General features: G+C 22.9%; 1 protein-coding gene across 2 annotated transcripts in view; it reads left to right on the forward strand.

Moving 5' to 3' along the window:
* LOC145284716 (uncharacterized) overlaps nucleotides 1-18,164 on the forward strand; it is a 242,171-nt gene that overhangs the window by 10,709 nt on the left and 213,298 nt on the right. The window lies entirely within an intron of this gene.

Genomic DNA, 18,164 nt, shown 5'->3' on the forward strand with positions numbered 1-18,164 from the left:
ATATCAAGAATTCATCTTATCCAATACTAGCAAAAATATGCGACCTTAGGGGACATATTTTTGTTAGTATTGGAGGATAATATCATGGTGATCAAACAATATAACCCCAAAGGAGGAAATAATTGAGAACATCGAATAAATAGTACACTACGTTCACCTCCCCAAAATAAAGGAGATAATGAAAGATCCCATAAAATGAAAAGGTTGTGAATATGGTATTATAACAGAACAGATATGACAATTATCTCTCCCCTAAAGAAAAGATGTAATAATACGTAGGAAGATGACCTCGCCCACATAAAACGGAGAAGGTAATTCTTGTGAGAGGATTCTTATGACAAACGATATTACACTTCCTATCTCTATTGAAAGAGACAATAATAGATTAAATGAGAGCATTTTCATTCTAAGTAAATAAAAATGCTTAGTTTTATATCTTATGCTATTATAGAATTAAAAACATAAGTTTGGAATGAAGAAAAATTTTGCAATTTATTCATTTAGATTTGAGAAATACCAAGCGAAGTGTACGAAAATTCATACGGTTTCTTACAAATAAGCACTCAAAACTTTTTTTTTTTTTAATAAGGTAAAGAAAATCCTCTTTTCCAAAGTTTAAAGTCGGATTTTTTTTGCTAGTATGAGACAAAAATAATGGAAGTACGAATTTCAGGAAAAATCTTAGGGTTTGTATTACTGTACACATAGATTCGAAAAAGTTGTCAAAAAACAAATATATAACAAATAAATGTTATCAAAGGCAAGATAAGTTACTTTTCTACCGAACTGGATATAATTTTCGTGTTTTTATTCAATTTAACATGTTTATTGAGCTCGAAAAGCATACAGTGTTTACCGATGTATTGGAAAATTTAAAATGGCGGCCGACTCTCTCTTTAACACGGTAAGTTCGGAAAAAGGTATAATAAATAATAAACTAGACAAAATACTGTTAGAAATTTGCTCAATATATGTTACCGTGACATAACTTGACATATATTCGGTGGTTTTTTAATAGCATTTTCTCTAGTTTATTATTTATAACACCTTTTCCCGAACTTACCGTGTTAAAGAGAGAGTCGGCCGCCATTTTGAATTTTCCAATACATCGGTAAACACTGTATGCTTTTTGAGCTGAATAAACATGTTAAATTGAATGAAAACACGAAAATTATATCCAGTTTGGTAGAAAAGTAATTTAGCTTGCCTTTGATAACATTTATTTGTTATATATTTGTTTTTTGACAACTTTTTCGAATCTATGTGTACAGTAATACAAACCCAAATCTTAAAAACCAAGTTTTAATATTTAATGTCACGGGATAATATAAGCATTTTATTTTTGAAAATTTAATGTTTACATTCAATATTCCAGATAAGTTGCCATTTTTTGACAATTATTTTAATTACATTAAAACTTTATTGACGGAACGTTGCTTTTTTTTTTTTTTTTTGTTTTTTTTTTTTTACATTATTACAGATAATAAAATTCAGATAGAAATATGTGCGGTTGGCTTTTGAAACTTTTCAAAATCACTTACGGATTACCCATTGATAGAAATTGTCGCGACCTCCATTTTCTTTTAAACATGTAATAAACAATATCTACAATTAAAGTTGATAGGCAAAAATCGAATTCATTGGCTTTACTAAAACAGTATTCGTGAAAGTGCGCCCTATTTTATAAAAAAAAATTAACCATACTAAATATCCATGACGATGCAGAGTCTATTCGGAAAAAATTAATCTAAATAAAGTTGTTAAAAATTAAGTTGTTTTTGTTTTTTAAGCATTTTCTTTGTGAAAATAGATTTCCTTTCAATAAAGTTTTGGTAACGGGCAAAATACGTTTGTTTAATCATTAGTCAAAGTTAAATTGTTTTTCCGAACTTTAGCTAAAAATATATTGATATAAAATTAGTAATACATTTATTTTTGCATGCGAAGATGTTAGAATGTTTTATAGCAAAATTTGCAGTTAAAATAACTTTCTGGACTGTTTGCGTGATGGAGTGACTGGGAAGAATGACTTCTGCTACTTAATGTTTGGCATCGGCCTTTAGAATTTACCAGCCATGAAAATACGTACTATATTTACGGGTGAACAACTGAACAACTAATTCTTAGTTTCTGAAGTGGTGTTGCTGAATAAAGTTTGCACCATAATATGACCAGTCGTTATTAACCCCTACTAAAATTGTCTTTGCATGAGCGATTCCCCAGACGAGCATTTTTGTATTTCATTCATTCAATTCATCACGGTATTATTTTCATGTTTGCAAGACTATTTCAATTTCATTCGTGTAAGGAGTAAAAAAAAAAGTTACTTGGAATAAAATGTGGGTTAAGGAGAGTTGTGGCTAAAGACGATTGAATTGGGCGGTAAAGTAAGTTTACTCTGTTATGGCCTCCCCTCCCGAAAAAAGGTGAAAGAATTGGACGTGAAGGCGGGGAGGGGGGTCCTCTGACCTGTTTTGTGAAATTTATATATTCCTAGTTCGCCTTTTCTAAACTTCAATACTTAACGACTAGTAGTAGCAGCAGCAGCAGCAAAACTATTCAAAAAACAGAAAACATCTATTTTCGTACAAATTGAAAAACAATTTTTATTTTAATACCTTAGACAAATAACATTACAAATGTTTACCTTACAAAAAGTACAGTTGACGAACGTATAACTTCACCCACCACCACCTAACATAAAATATTTTAGTTGACGTAAAGGAAAATCTAATTATTATCGATTAACTATCAAATTTTCAGATTATAATTACTGATTTAAAATTCAACTTTTAGGTAGGAGTTCAGTTTGCTATGGAAGTTTTTAAAATCCGCCCCCATCCCACTACATCATTTTTTTACCACCCTCTTAAACGGTTATTTTATTTTTTTAACATATTTTTGATTACTATTACCGATTGAACACCAAATAATCACCATATGAAAATAAAAGTAAATAAAGGGTTTGAGTTATTTTATTTTTTTTAACTAGTCGAAAAATTAAGTTACAGACTTAGAAAACCGAACACCTCTTGCTAAGGATTGACCAAGTAATTTAAAACTACAGTTTAATTATTTGAACATCCAAAGAATTAAAAAAAAAAATGCATTTATTACATCCGCCCATGAGACTTTAGCTTTATTACATAAAAGGTGTGAATAGTGATTTTGTTTTATTTAAACCAAACTTCGTAATCGGTGTGGCGATTTACCTTAAATGAGTTGGCACAATCCTCCTCTAAATCTGATTCATCTCTCCCACTCTAACTAGGTTACACATTCCACCCGGGACGACTAGCTACTTATTAGCTGTTTCCAAGTTCTCTACATCATCAAACTATTTTGATGGCACAGATTACATTTATATTCACGCTATTTAAGACAGTTTGCAGAATTATTCTATTACAACTTATTTTAATTTCTCGTTTTGAATTATAGAAAATCTAATAAAAAATAGCATTTGAAAGAAAAAATTATATGTCATTTCAATTTTTACCGTTTCAGTGATATTGCAATTTTCTTTATTTTAAAATATTGTTGTTTTTGTTACATTGTTATACTTAGTAATAATATACTATTTTCAAAAGTTTGTATATTATAGATTTAAACTACTAAAGGCAAAATTATTTGTGTATGTTAAAAATAGAAGTAAATGTATTTGAAAAGTATGGACGATTCTCTCATATGGTTAAAAAAAATAGAAGCAACTTAATTTTCTTGAGTAAATACCCCCCCCCCCCAAAAAAAAAAATCCAATACTTTCAAATCTAAAATAGAGGTTGAATGGCCGATGAAATAAAATTCCTGTCCTAAAAAAACAAAAATAAATCAAAATCTCCAAAACGCGAGAGCGCAAATTCGCCTCCTCCCACTCGGATTTTATGATGATGCCCCTCTTTGTTTTCACACAACAGGTTTTTTTTTTCAATTCGAATAGTTTCCTTTTAGTTTAGCAATTTTTTTTTCGTTTTCCCTATTTAATATCCATCCATTATTTTTTAAAAGTTGCTTATGTCTTATTGAACCGCATAGATTTTAGCATTCCTGCCTGAAAGCATTTAGTGAGGAGTGGCTAGGTATTTACTTGTTGACGAGGGCTTGCAAAAAAAAAAAAAAAAATGCCCTTTTTTCCATCCATGTCGAACAATAAACTTTGAGGGAGGGTTCTTTATTAATATTACTTTTTGATGGGTCACTACTTCGATAAGAAAAGACATTTTTGCCCCCACCCCCTAGTTTAAAACTACTGCTGGTCACAGGTGAGTAGATGGTCTGACCTGCTTTTTTTCTTTTTCACTGCAATGTCTTTCTTCCCTTTCTCTTTTTCTTTTTTTCCTTCTCATTATCTTAAAAAAAAGGATAATCGTAAAAAAGAATTTCAGATTAATCTTTAACCTGCCGTGTTGACAATTTTCGAATGTTGATGTTTTCTAGGCTTGCATAATTTTATAAACAAACCCCGTCGTCCACACGCCCACATTTATCCCATCTTGCTACTTTTGTTTGTTCTAAATGACATTGATTAGTTAAAAATCTCTTAAGTCATTGATGATAGATTTTGCCCTTTCCCAACAACCACATTAATTTGGTAAAAGCAGCATTTAACGATATGATATTTGTTTGCTTTGAAAAAATTGTAACTTATGCTATTTTATTTTTAATATACATTTCTTCATCATAAGTTGGAAAAAATATGCATGTATTTATTTTGTATTGAATGTAACAGAAGAATGCTTAAAGAGAGGGTGTCCTCCTCCTCCCTCTGAAGAAAGATGTCCATCAGGCAACAGTTTTCATACTTGAAGTGACTTCAGATAAGTAATCTTCGGTAAGTGGACATGGTTGAGGCTGTGATTTAAATCATTATGGTAGCTAATTTATTTTATTCAAATTCAGACAAAATTTTGAAAAATAATCGCTAAATATAAAACCTTGAATATGCAAGGTTTTATTATTTTTTTTTTTATTCCTAATCAAATATAGAAATTTCTTTTAAAGAGGTAAAAGACACGAAATTCGTGAGCGAGAAACACTTGAATATATGAATATATTTCTTGATTCAATTGTGTTGCAGAAAAAATTGTGTTTTTGCTTTAGAGCTAACCTCTGTAGTAATCCTTTCTGAGTAAGGCAGCTCAAGAAGTCAAGTCTTGTTGGATTCAGAATTAATCCAATCTCAAGCAAGTTGAAAAGTTTATGACGGAAAGAATATGCCATGATCAAATCTTCCTTCTTACAAAGTTCTTAAACAGAAAAAATAATTCAAGATCCCATTTAAGGGGATTAAACCAGTGGTATGAGTTGCCTTCAGATACCTTTTTTCTGTGGATGAATAAGAGCAGAAAAATCTTCCCATTAGTTCATAGAGATGTGAAGAACACGTCTTTACATAACAAAATTCAAACTGGAACTAAATTTAGCGCTTAAATTTGCGTTGTGCAAACGAACTTAATTGAAAACTCAATATCCCATGAGCCATTGTTGCGAATTTCGGCACATTTCCCAAAATAATGAATATTCATTACTTTTTTCAATACTTGTACGTGAAGATCGGTCAATTCTACAAGTTTGAACTTTTACATCTTTTATTTTTTATTTTAATTAAATAGTTTAACTTGAAGTGATGCTACCAAAACAAAGAATACTATATATATATATATATATATATATATATATATATATATGAGAAAGAAAATTAAATCTGTAAGTTGAACTTTACAATCCAACTTTATTGTTCGACTGAATACTCCAAAAAATAATTTACAGAGTCCTTATTCTGCAGAGTTTCGAAGAATGCTATTCTTGTTATTCTTCTCATCAGAGGACATAAAGAAATCAGCAAATTATATTTGCAGCAATGCTAGAATTTGCTAGTGAAACCACAATTTATTGTATTTATAAATTGCCAAATAAAAAAGTGAAAAAAATGTTGGATATGTAAAAAATATATATAAAAACAAACCATGCATAATATTTCAGCTTGCATGAAAATCCTCTTACGTTAATCCGAAATGCAAAATAGTTCTTTAGAGAGAATGGATTCCAAAATAAGTCGAGCGTGACGATGCATATAATCCGATTGGAAAGTCTTCAAAACAGCTGAAATAATGAAAATTTTTTTTTTTTTCGGGCAGTGCAGTAGCCCAAAGAGAAGCCTTTCCCCAGTCAAATGGGACCTAATAGTAAAAAGAGAGAAAACCAGTATGAGATCCTTCATCATCGGCTTAATTAGAAAAAGTGATTTCAAATTAAATTTTAAAGTAATTAAGTTTAGTCTAAGGGGAGGGGGATTAGTCCTTGAAATCTCGTACTACTCTGACCGGAAATTGTCTAGACAGAATGAAACAGTGTTAAATTCGATGTCATTATTAAACAAATTGGAGGGTGAGGATTATAAAGTTTTAAGTGTTTCAGAATAAACATATTAAGTCTGTCCAAAAATCATGATGATGGTAAAGATGATAAAATAATAATAATAATAATAATAATAATAGTAATAGTAATAAATGCAAAGTAATTCTAATAATAGTATGGTCAATGATCATGGGTAATAATAATAATAATAATAATAATAATAATAATAGTAATAATAATTTAGTAAATTAGTAATTATAGTAACAAATTTAGTAATAAAGTATAAAAAATTTAGTAATAATGATAAAAAAAAAACTAATAAAGATAGCGATAATAATATTTATAATAGCAGCAATAGTGATAATGACATGAATGATTATGCCAATCATATACCGATATCGATAAAAGTATATATATATATACACACACACACACACACACACTTACACATATATACAAAACATAGATACACGTACTTGAACACATTTATACATACATAAGTACACCCATAAACACAAGTACATATACATACATATATATATATATATATATACACACACACACACAACTCACAAAACACATCTACATAGATATATGAAAAAAACCACATTCATATATATATATATATATATATAGATACATAGACACACATATACAAATTATAAGAGATGCAGAAACTGCTCCCACCACCACCACTACTACTACTCCTACTAATAATAAAAAGTATATATAATAAAAAATACAACAATAAATAAAATAAAAAATTATATTTATGGAATAATAGTAATGCACCTAAAGAAAATTAATAATAGAAAATGTATTGGTAAAAAAAAAAAAAATTTTTTCTAACATATTTTTATTTTAAATTTTAACAGAGGGACTACGTAATTTCAAAACTGCAATACTTGTATTTTGCCTCATGTTTGCATGGTAAAATCAGCTCACTCTTTGTATTGATTACATTCTTGGATTGAGGAGACGTTATTATGCTAACTGCCTCAAAAAGACAGAGGTTACAATATTTTGATCCAGGGGTGTAAGGTTGCGATTTATAATACTCAAATTAATTGAGAAGCGAATATTCTTAGATTTAAGTTTTTTAAATAAAGTAGCCAACGAAGTTCTCTGGTTACTATTTGTAATTTTGTTGCTAAAAGATGATGTGTGGTTAGAGATTCTCTGCTTTATTAAAGTAGAAGTGGATCCAATGTATGTGTATGTTTTGGGTGCATTGTGGATACTGTTGTTGGTATTTAATATTAGATTGTTATTAAGGTTAGGACAGGGTGTGGGTGAATAGATGGGGATGTTATTACTGAGCTGTTTTCCAAAGTTATTATCATGGGAGTTGTTCTGTGATAGACTATCAGTATTTATATTATTAGTACTGCTATTAATCAAGCTTATTAGAGGAGGGGGATGTTACAGGTCATTGCCATTTGTTTGACCAAAGATTGGCTGTTGGGAAAGATTAGTGGCATTTCTTTAGAACGATTTAGTGGTATCTCAGTTACAGTACATGAATAAAGCACATTTTTATGAATACATTTTCATGGATATATATATATATATATATATATATATATATATATATATATTACTGATGAAACGATTCCAATATTTTTCCAGAATTCATATATATATATATATATACTTTTCATTCATATATATATATTTTCATTCATATATATATATTTTCATTCATATATATATATTTTAATTCATATATATATATTTTCATTCATATGTATATATTTTCATTCATATATATTCATTCATATATATATTTTCATTCATATATATGTATATATATTCATTTATATATATATATGTATATATATATTCATTTATATATATGTATATATATATTCATTTATATATGTATATATATATTCATTTATATATATATGTATATATATATTCATTTATATATGTATGTATATATATATTCATTTATATATATATGTATATATATATTCATTTATATATATATGTATATATATATTCATTTATATATATATGTATATATATATTCATTTATATATATATGTATATATATATTCATTTATATATATATGTATATATATATTCATTTATATATATGTATATATATATTCATTTATATATATATGTATATATATATTCATTTATATATATATGTATATATATATTCATTTATATATATATGTATATATATATTCATTTATATATATATGTATATATATATTCATTTATATATATATGTATATATATACATTTATATATATATGTATATATATATATATATTCATTTATGTATATATGTATATATATATATTCATTTATATATATATATATATTCATTTATATATATATGTATATATATATATGTATATATATATATATGTATATATATATATTCATTTGTATATATATATATTCATTTATATATTCATTTGTATATATATATATTCATTTATATATTCATTTGTATATATATATTCATTTATGTATATATATATATGTATATATATATTCATTTATGTATATATATATGTATATATATATTCATTTATGTATATATATATGTATATATATATTCATTTATGTATATATATATGCATATATATATTCATTTATGTATATATATATGCATATATATATTCATTTATGTATATATATATGCATATATATATTCATTTACGTATATATATATGCATATATATATTCATTTATGTATATATATATGCATATATATATTCATTTATTTATATATATATGCATATATATATTCATTTATGTATATATATATGCATATATATATTCATTTATGTATATATATATGCATATATATATTCATTTATGTATATATATATGTATATATATATTCATTTATGTATATATATATGTATATATATATTCATTTATGTATATATGTATATATATATTCATTTATGTATATATATATGTATATATATATTCATTTATGTATATATATATGTATATATATATTCATTTATGTATATATATATGTATATATATATTCATTTATGTATATATATATGTATATATATATTCATTTATGTATATATATATGTATATATATATTCATTTATGTATATATATATGTATATATATATTCATTTATGTATATATATATGTATATATATATTCATTTATGTATATATATATGTATATATATATTCATTTATGTATATATATATGTATATATATATTCATTTATGTATATATATATATTCATTTATGTATATATATATGTATTCATTTATGTATGTATATATATATGTATTCATTTATGTATATATATATGTATATATATATTCATTTATGTATATATATATGTATATATATATTCATTTATGTATATATATATGTATATATATATTCATTTATGTATATATATATGTATATATATATTCATTTATGTATATATATATGTATATATATATTCATTTATGTATATATATATGTATATATATATTCATTTATGTATATATATATGTATATATATATTCATTTATGTATATATATATGTATATATATATTCATTTATGTATATATATATGTATATATATATTCATTTATGTATATATATATGTATATATATATTCATTTATGTATATATATATGTATATATATATTCATTTATGTATATATATATGTATATATATATTCATTTATGTATATATATATATGTATATATATATTCATTTATGTATATATATATATGTATATATATATTCATTTATGTATATATATATATGTATATATATATTCATTTATGTATATATATATATGTATATATATATTCATTTATGTATATATATATATGTATATATATATTCATTTATGTATATATATATATGTATATATATATTCATTTATGTATATATATATATGTATATATATATTCATTTATGTATATATATATATGTATATATATATTCATTTATGTATATATATATATGTATATATATATTCATTTATGTATATATATATATGTATATATATATATTCATTTATGTATATATATATATGTATATATATATTCATTTATGTATATATGTATATATATATTCATTTATGTATATATGTATATATATATTCATTTATGTATTTATATATATGTATATATATATTCATTTATGTATATATATATGTATATATATATTCATTTATGTATATATATATGTATATATATATTCATTTATGTATATATATATGTATATATATATATATTCATTTATGTATATATATATGTATATATATATATTCATTTATGTATATATATATGTATATATATATATTCATTTATGTATATATATATGTATATATATATATTCATTTATGTATATATATATGTATATATATATATTCATTTATGTATATATATATGTATATATATATATTCATTTATGTATATATATATGTATATATATATATTCATTTATGTATATATATATGTATATATATATATTCATTTATGTATATATATATGTATATATATATATTCATTTATGTATATATATATGTATATATATATATTCATTTATGTATATATATATGTATATATATATATTCATTTATGTATATATATATGTATATATATATATTCATTTATGTATATATATATGTATATATATATATTCATTTATGTATATATATATGTATATATATATATTCATTTATGTATATATATATGTATATATATATATTCATTTATGTATATATATATGTATATATATATATTCATTTATGTATATATATATGTATATATATATATTCATTTATGTATATATATATGTATATATATATATTCATTTATGTATATATATATGTATATATATATATTCATTTATGTATATATATATGTATATATATATATTCATTTATGTATATATATATGTATATATATATATTCATTTATGTATATATATATGTATATATATATATTCATTTATGTATATATATATGTATATATATATATTCATTTATGTATATATATATGTATATATATATATTCATTTATGTATATATATATGTATATATATATATTCATTTATGTATATATATATGTATATATATATATTCATTTATGTATATATATATGTATATATATATATTCATTTATGTATATATATATGTATATATATATATTCATTTATGTATATATATATGTATATATATATATTCATTTATGTATATATATATGTATATATATATATTCATTTATGTATATATATATGTATATATATATATTCATTTATGTATATATATATGTATATATATATATTCATTTATGTATATATATATGTATATATATATATTCATTTATGTATATATATATGTATATATATATATTCATTTATGTATATATATATGTATATATATTCATTTATGTATATATATATGTATATATATTCATTTATGTATATATATATGTATATATATTCATTTATGTATATATATATGTATATATATTCATTTATGTATATATATATGTATATATATTCATTTATGTATATATATATGTATATATATTCATTTATGTATATATATATGTATATATATTCATTTATGTATATATATATGTATATATATTCATTTATGTATATATATATGTATATATATTCATTTATGTATATATATATGTATATATATTCATTTATGTATATATATATGTATATATATTCATTTATGTATATATGTATATATATATTCATTTATGTATATATGTATATATATATTCATTTATGTATATATGTATATATATATTCATTTATGTATATATGTATATATATATTCATTTATGTATATATGTATATATATATTCATTTATGTATATATGTATATATATATTCATTTATGTATATATGTATATATATATTCATTTATGTATATATGTATATATATATTCATTTATGTATATATGTATATATATATTCATTTATGTATATATGTATATATATATATTCATTTATGTATATATGTATATATATATTCATTTATGTATATATGTATATATATATTCATTTATATATATATGTATATATATATATTCATTTATATATATATGTATATATATATATTCATTTATATATATATGTATATATATATATTCATGTATATATATATGTATATATATATATTCATGTATATATATATGTATATATATATATTCATGTATATATATATGTATATATATATATTCATTTATATATATATGTATATATATTCATTTATATATATATATGTATATATATTCATTTATATATATATATGTATATATATTCATTTATATATATATATGTATATATATTCATTTATATATATATATGTATATATATATATATATTCATTTATATATATATATGTATATATATATATATATTCATTTATATATATATATATGTGTATATATATATATATATATATTCATTTATATATATATATGTATGTATATATATTCATTTATATATATATATATGTATATATATATTCATTTTTATATATATATATTCATTTTTATATATATATATTCATTTATATATATATATATTCATTTATATATATATTCATTTATATATATATATATATATAGAGGTAGGGAGTACTGGGTCGAAAAAAGGTCACATCTTTAAAATCTGGTGGGGACCCCCTCAAATCAAAATATAAGGTGTATCTAGGTCAAAATCGAAAAAAAATTTGAAAAAAAAATTTTTTCATCTGTTGGCGGCATTTTTTAGATCTGGGGCTGGTTTTTCAAGAAATATGTGTTCGAAATGTCAATATGAGTGATTTCAAGGCATAATTTTGCTTCTTGTGTATCTCCAATGCCCATTAATGGATATAAATAGTTTCAAATGACACAGGGTCATGTATTTAAACAGGTTTTGTGGTATTCTTGGTCAATTTCGGTCAAAAAATGGCCAAAATTGACCATAAATTGGCCGAAAAACAGGCAAAAATCACAAAAACCATCTTGGGTCACATAAATTATCCTCGTCCACCTTTATAAAGGTATATATTGCTGTAGATACCTAAAATAGACATTGGAGTACGATTATATATAGGTCTCAGATCTTTTTGGGCCTTTTTTGAAGAGAAATAGACCAAATTTTGACCCAAAATTGCCAAAAATAGGACGAAATTGCCAAAATCCTGTTCTCAGTCACTTAATCGATCCTTGTTCATTCCCAATGGATATGAATGACTTCAGACACACATATAAGGCAGAGAACCATGATTATTGATAGGTCTTGGGGTCTTTAATGGCAATTTTAGGGGTGAATTTGGCCAAATTGGACCTAAAATTGCTGAAAATAGGCCGAAATCGACATAATCCCGTCCTTTTATGATTTCCAAGTGCTTAACAGACTCAGATATACACTACAAGCACTACAATAATCCATCAAACTTGGCTGCAATCTCTTTGTGGTTGTGCAGTGTGAATTGCATGTTTCGGTCCGAAAGAACATCCCAGTCTCCGTTGATTTCGCATTCGACAATTTGATCTGCATCGATAGTTTGCTTATCATCTGGGTTTGGGTACCTCCATTTTAAGTTCTTCCTTTCATAAACACGCTCCAAATGTTCAATTTCGTATTTCTGGTTGTCTAGGATTTTAGTACAGTACCCCAGAAACCATGTTGGCACCCCCTTTACTGTCCACAACACCACACACATCTGATTCACATTCAGGATTAAAGGTAACTCAACCATTTCCTCTGCAACTCGTGGAATGCAAGTGATGGCTTTTAGGGCATCATCATTAGTGGGCAGAGGAATTCTTGTGGATACTGGTCAACCATCCAGGAGTGTGCAAAGATTCATTAGCCGCTCTTCATGAGTGATTTTGTTGAGTTTGAATAGTTCAGGATTTGCAGTTACATCTGATTTGTGGGTGTCTCTGTAATATGCTAACTCAGTCATGACAATCTTCTCTTATAATTCTGAATGATCTTTTAGCACCGACATCAATTCTTCAGAACTAACACACGGACCACGCCAACTTTTACAATTTATGAGCAATTTAGTAGTGTAATTGCTTGCGTTCATCGCTTTCTTTATCTTCTCTTCAACTTTTAGACGGAGAAGAGTCTTTTGTTCTTCATTCCATTCGTCTTCTCTTTTGTTCAAAAGTTTTGCAATTGCCGTCGAAATTTTTGATGCACCATCCAATGACACACTGTGCAAGACCATATCGTTTCTCAAGGATTTTGCTTTGAACTTGTTATTCCTACATTTCGAAACAATAGCACGATGATCAAATACTCCAAGTTCTCGTTCACACATAACATTGTTGCTCTCCAGGTCTTTTCGCTCTTCCACGGTCAACTTGTGTATTTGCGTGGCACGAATGTCATTGTACTGCCCAAATCCGTACTCTCTACCACATTGAAGTTCGATCGTTTTGGATGCATGTACACACATATCTTTCAAAAGTTTTATCTCCAACTCAGATGTCGGTTCCTCAATATCTATATGTCTGTATTGAACAGTGTACGCTTCCAAGGTGTCCAGTTTTCCAACTGAAAGATCCTCAAACAACTTTGGAAGAATTTTGCACAGATCATCCTGCGTTCCTACCTCAACAAGATTTAGGAGAGGTAATGAGATTTTGTACGTGAACAATGAAAGACAGTTCAACTGACTCAGTAGCAATTCACTATCCAGTAACATCCTCACGATCTCGACATGTTGGTTGCTGAGATGAGTCTCGTCAAGAACCATACGAATGTAAGGCAATGCATCGAGGATCGAGGAGAACGAATATCCCAGTTTAGTAAAACGTCTTTCTCTGTAAAGAGATAGATGTTTAACTTTCTCCTCCCGCTCTCATTCACTACTCATTCTACCAGCTGACTCTTCAATACAATCCTGAAAGAGAAATATAACTGTGTCAGGATATTCAAAATGGACCCAAATAAAAATATGAATGGACCCAAGGAGAAGGAGATTTCAACTGTGTGCTATGATTATGATAAAAATAACATAGCAAGGAGACTCTACATTTCAGAGTCTCATTTTGAACTGACCAAATAAACAAAACAACTCCTTTCTCAGATAACACTGCAATGTTATCAATCATTCGATTCTACTAGTACTAGTCCCCAAGCCCCTTGGGAAACTAGTTAAATAACACTTACAATTTTTGTATGAAGCTTTGTAAGAAACATTCTTATGTAAAATTTACCAGATTTGGAACACTGGACGATTAAGGGTATTTCTTTCCGCAAAATGAATGACATCTAGGGTGTAAATCACTGTGAAAATTGTGCTAAAATCCCGATTTTGTACTAAAAAATGACCTTTTCTATGCTAAAATAAAACTCAATTTAGCTATACATTGTGTCATTCCTATCCTAATTCATTGACCAAGTCAAAAGAAGTGAAAATACCAAAGTTTCAACTGCTATTTCTTATCCCTTCTTTTGCAAAGATGGGTAAATGGGCGTTTTTGGGCCCCTGGAGCCTAAAAATCTAAAAAATGGCACCAACAGATGAATTTTGATTTTTTTTTTTTCAAAATTTTTTCGATTCTTACCTAGGTTTAGTGCATATTTTGATCTGAGGGGGTCTCCACCAAAATCTGAAGACCCGACCCAGTACTCCCTACCTCTAATATATATTCATTTATATATATATAATATATATATATATATATATATATTCATTTATATATATGTATATATATGTATATATTCATATATGTATATATATATTCATATATGTATATATATATTCATATATATATTCATTTATATATATTCATATATATAGTCATTTATATATATTCATATATATAGTCATTTATATATATTCATATATATATTCATTTATATATATTCATATATATATTCATTTATATATATTCATATGTATATTCATTTATATATATATGTATATATATATTCATATATATATATTCATTTATATATATATGTATATATATATTCATATATATATATTCATTTATATATATGTATATATATATTCATATATATATATTCATTTATATATATGTATATATATATTCATATATATATATTCATTTATATATATGTATATATATATTCATATATATATATTCATATATATATATATTCATTTATATATATAATTCTTTTATATATATATATTCTTTTATATATATATATTCATTTATATATATATTCATTTATATATATATATATATATATTCATTTATATATATATATATATATTCATTTTTATATATATATATATTCATTTATATATATATATTATTCATTTATATATATATATTCATTTATATATATATATTCATTTATATATATATATTCATTTATATATATATATATATATACATTTATATATATATATATTCATTTATATATATATATATATATACATTTATATATATATATATTCATTTATATATATATATATATTCATTTATATATATATATATTCATTTATATATATATATTCATTTATATATATATATTCATTTATATATATATATTCATTTATATATATATATTCATTTATATATATATATTCATTTATATATATATATATACATTTATTTATATATATATTCATTTATATATATATATTCATTTATATATATATATTCATGTATATATATATATATTCATTTATTTATATATATATTCATTTATGTATATATATATATATATATTCATTTATATATATATATATTCATTTATGTATATATATATATTCATTTATGTATATATAATATATATTCATTTATGTATATATATATATATAATTTATGTATATATATATATTCATTTATGTATATATATATATTCATTTATGTATATATATATATTCATTTATGTATATATATATATTCATTTATGTATATATATATATTCATTTATGTATTATATATATTCATTTATGTATATATATATATATTCATTTATGTATATATATATATTCATTTATGTATATATATATATTCATTTATGTATATATATATATTCATTTATGTATATATATATATTCATTTATATATATATATATATTCATTTATGTATATATATATATTCATTTATATATATATATATTCATTTATATATATATATATTCATTTATGTATATATATATATTCATTTATGTATATATATATATTCATTTATATATATATATATTCATTTATATATATATATATTATATATATATATTCATTTATATATATATATATATATTCATTTATGTATATATATTCATTTATATATATATATTCATTTATATATATATATTCATTTATATATATATTCATTTATATATATATATATTCATTTATATATATATATATTCATTTATATATATATATATATTCATTTATATATATATATATATTCATTTATATATATATATATATATATTCATTTATATATATATATTCATTTATATATATATATGTATATATTCATTCATATATGTATGTATATATTCATTCATATATGTATGTATATATATATATTCATTCATATATATATATGTATATGTATATTCATATATATATATGCATATGTATATTCATATATATATGTATATATATAGTTATTTATATATATACGTATATATATATTCAATTATATACATGTATGTATATATATATTCATTTATATATATATGTATGTCGAGATTCACTCCAGAGGTGCTCTGTTCATCAACAATCTCCCCAACAGAGATCCTTGGGTTTTGTTTTACTTGTCGAACAATTTTCCATTCATCTCTTGGGGAAAGAATCCTTTTTCTCCCTCTACCCTCTAAACTCATAACGTGGC

The sequence above is a fragment of the Euprymna scolopes genome, chromosome 9, assembly GCF_053919585.1.
Source record: "Euprymna scolopes isolate OS-2025 chromosome 9, ASM5391958v1, whole genome shotgun sequence".
NCBI lineage: Eukaryota > Metazoa > Mollusca > Cephalopoda > Sepiida > Sepiolidae > Euprymna > Euprymna scolopes.